Source organism: Hippopotamus amphibius, chromosome 16 (assembly GCF_030028045.1).
Source record: "Hippopotamus amphibius kiboko isolate mHipAmp2 chromosome 16, mHipAmp2.hap2, whole genome shotgun sequence".
NCBI lineage: Eukaryota > Metazoa > Chordata > Mammalia > Artiodactyla > Hippopotamidae > Hippopotamus > Hippopotamus amphibius.
This window is the reverse complement of record NC_080201.1, coordinates 52456754-52460419: the sequence shown is the minus strand read 5'-3', so window position 1 is coordinate 52460419 and position 3666 is coordinate 52456754. Positions and strand designations below refer to the sequence as shown.

Genomic DNA, 3666 nt, shown 5'->3' with positions numbered 1-3666 from the left:
TTATTTTATTTATTACTTTTGCTGTGCTGCAAAGCTTTCAGGATCTTAGTTACCTAATCAGGGATCAAACCTGGGCCTGGCAGTGAAATTGCTGAGTCCTAACCGCTGGACTGCCAGGTAAGTCCCCACAGTGAATTTTTTTTTTTTTTTTGCCAATTTTAAATACAGTTTTAAGACATTGCATTTTCCACTTACAATACAGTGCTTGTAAAGTGCAATGTTATATTTCCTTCCCCTGTGCACACATTCAATGTTCAAGTATCAAGAATGCCCAGTTTACTATAGCAGCTCAACTGCCATGGAATTTGCTGCAAATTTGGGTCCTTCAATATTTTGTGTGGAACAATGCTAAATCTATGCTAGGTTGGCTTAATCAACCTCTTCAATGGTGGGTCCACAGGAGGCACCACCAGATGGAGGAGCCCCACCACCAGGGAAGCCCCCAGGCATTCCTCCCAGCATTTCTCCTGGCATGCCTCCTGCACTCTGGTACAGCTTGGTAATGATGGGGTTGCAGACTTTTTCCAGCTCCTTCTGCTGATGTTCAAATTCTTCCTTCTCCGCAGTCTGGTTCTTATCAAGCCAGTTGATTATTTCATTGCACTTATCAAGAATCCTCTGTTTGTCCTCATCAGAAATCTTGCCTTGAAGTTTCTCATCCTCGACAGCTGCTTTCATGTTGAAAGCATAGGATTCAAGTGAATTCTTAGAAGACACTTTATCCCGCTGCTTCTCATCCTCAGCTTTGTACTTCTCTGCTTCCTGCACCATGCGTTCAATGTCTTCCTTGCTCAAACGGCCCTTGTCATTAGTGGTGGTAATCTTGTTCTCCTTCCCTGTGCTCTTATCCACAGCAGAGACACTGAGGATGCTGTTGGCATCAATATCAAAGGTGACTTCAATCTGAGGAACACCACGGGGGGCAGGAGGAATGCCTGTGAGTTCAAACTTGCCAAGCAGGTTGTTATCCTTGGTCATGGCATGCTCACCTTCATAAACCTGAACGAGCACACCGGGCGGGTTGTCAGAGCAGGTGGTAAAGGTTTGCGTCTGCTTGGTAGGAACGGTGGTGTTGCGCTTGATGAGGACAATCATGACGCCACCGGCAGTTTCAGTTCCAAGGGAGAGAGGAGTGACATCCAACAACAGCAAGTCTTGAGCATTTTCCGATTTGTCTCCAGATAAAATGGCTGCCTGCACAGCTGCACCATGAGCAACAGCCTCATCAGGGTTGATGCTCGTATTCAGTTCTTTCCCACTGAAGAAGTCCTGTAGAAGTTTCTGAATCTTGGGGATGCGGGTTGAACCACCCACCAGGACCATATCATGGATCTGAGACGTGTCTAGCTTGGCATTCCGAAGGGCTTTCTCCACAGGGTCCAAGATGCCACGGAACAGGTCAGCATTCAGTTCTTCAAATCGGGCACGGGTAATGGAGGTATAGAAGCCGATTCCTTCACAGAGGGAATCGATCTCAATACTGGCCTGGGTGCTGGAAGAGAGAGTGCGCTTAGCGCACTCACAAGCAGGAGGGAGGCGACGAACAGCCCTCTTGTTCTCACTGATGTCCTTCCTGTGCTTGCGCTTGAACTCTGCAATAAAATGGTTGACCATTCGGTGGTCAAAGTCTTCTCCACCTAAGCGGGTATCTCCAGCTGTAGATTTGACCTCAAAGATTCCATCCTCAGTAGTGAGGATTGACACATCAAAAGTGCCACCACCTAATCAAAGATCAGCACATCTCTTTCTGCCCCAACCTTTTTGCCTAAGCCATAGGCAGTAGCCGCAGCAGTTGGCTCTTTAATGATTCTAAGCACATTGAGACCAGCAATAGTTCCGGCATCTTTGGTAGCCTGATGCTGAGAGTTATTAAAGTAAGTGGGTACTGTAACAACAGCGTTAGTACCAGTCTTCCCAAGGTAGGCTTCTGCGATTTCCTTCATCTTTGTCAAAACCATGGATGACACTTCCTCTGGATAGAAACTTTTTGTCTCTCCCTTGTATTCTACTTGAACCTTAGGCCTGCCTGCATCATTCACCACCATGAAGGGCCAATGCTTCATATCAGACTGCACAACAGCATCATCAAATCTTCGTCCAATGAGGCATTTGGCATCAAAAACCGTGTTGGTGGGATTCACTGCAACTTGGTTCTTTGCAGCATCACCGATCAATCGTTCGGTATCAGTAAAGGCGACATAGCTTGGCGTGGTCCGGTTCCCCTGATCATTGGCAATTATTTCAACCTTTCCGTGCTAGAAGACACCCACACAAGGATAGGTGGTGCCAAGATCAATGCCAACTGCAGGTCCCTTAGACATGGTTGCTGGAGCGAAGGCCCGGCTCTAATGGAGAAGAAAACAGCAACCGGGTAAGGTGCCGCCGCGTTCAGTGAGACCCCAGAGTGAATTTTTTTAAAGCACAGATCTAATTGTGAGTTTCGCTGCTTAAAATCCTCCATAATTCCCTAAGGCCCTAAGAAAAAGTCAAGACTCCTCAATGGGACATTCAAAAATTTTGCTAACAATCCAAGGGACCTCTCTGGGTCCATTTTTCAAAATTTCTCCTGATGAACCCTCTGCCCTAAGCACTTTCTCTTCTTGCCTCTAACCAAACGTAACACAGTTTCATGTCTCCTGCTCACTGCTCTTGCCAGCCCTTCTCCCTGGGATACCTTTCAAGGGCCAGACTGTGTTCAGGACCAGCGTGGGGCCAGTAGCTTGGATGGGTCCTAATGTGTGACCGGGGTCAGCACTGACTAAGTGACCAGGATCCAGATCAGTGCGCAGGCTAAAGCAGGGCTTGGCTTCAGACAGTCAATTTTTCATTTTCTCAGAATATTTGCAGACCTGTTGTCAGATGAGATTTTGAGATATCCGAGCCCCACCCATTCATGTACCAGATAGTCTAAGATCTGGGGTCTGGGGACTCCGCAGCAAATCTAAGCACCGGAGTCCCCTGGCCACCCCTGGAGTCCCAGGATCCCCTCCTTTCCAGCTATCCCAGTGCCTCAGATCCCCGCCCCCTCAGGAATGCCTTTGGTTTATTCGAATGGGGATAGGGAGAGGTCAACTTTTCTGAGCAACTTATCTGCCAGGCTTTGTATACCCACATCCTCAATGAAGTTTCAAAACCACCCTTTGAATCACCTCATTTTGTAGGTAAGGAAACCGAGGCAAAGAGGTTAAGACATTTGTCCAAGGTCACACAGCTAGTAATGGTCCAGAGTTTGAATTCAGACCAGTTACTTCAAATTGATTCCTCTGTGGACGGCTGCCATAGGATCTCTCTTTACAGCTGGGGAAACCGAGGCACAGTGAGGGGAAAGGGCTTGGTGAGGGTCTTGGTCAACCTAGCAGGGCTAGGTTCCTCTTTAGAAATCACAGAGAGGCACCTGGGTTACTCTGGGCTTGACCAGGTGGGTGTGTAACAGGGAAGGGCTAAATCAGACTCCATGTTGGATCTGTTTCTTTGACTTTTACCTCTGCTTTTTGTTGCTTCTGTTATTATTATCATACATGATGGCCTGTCTCAGGGAACACTGCCCCTCTGCCTGAATGTTAAACTAAAGTGCCTCTGTTCAGCTCACAGGCAGACACTCTGCCCTGCCCACCTGTGTGAATGGCTGCAGAAAAGAAGAAATTAACGTATCTCCTGAACGAGGCT

The 3666-nt window shown here is 47.6% G+C and overlaps 1 pseudogene; it reads right to left on the bottom strand.

Annotated features, from left to right (window-relative positions):
* Positions 1-280: 280 nt before the first annotated feature.
* On the bottom strand, positions 281-2361 carry LOC130838487 (heat shock cognate 71 kDa protein-like; annotated as a pseudogene).
* Between the last annotated feature and the right edge of the window lie 1305 nt (positions 2362-3666).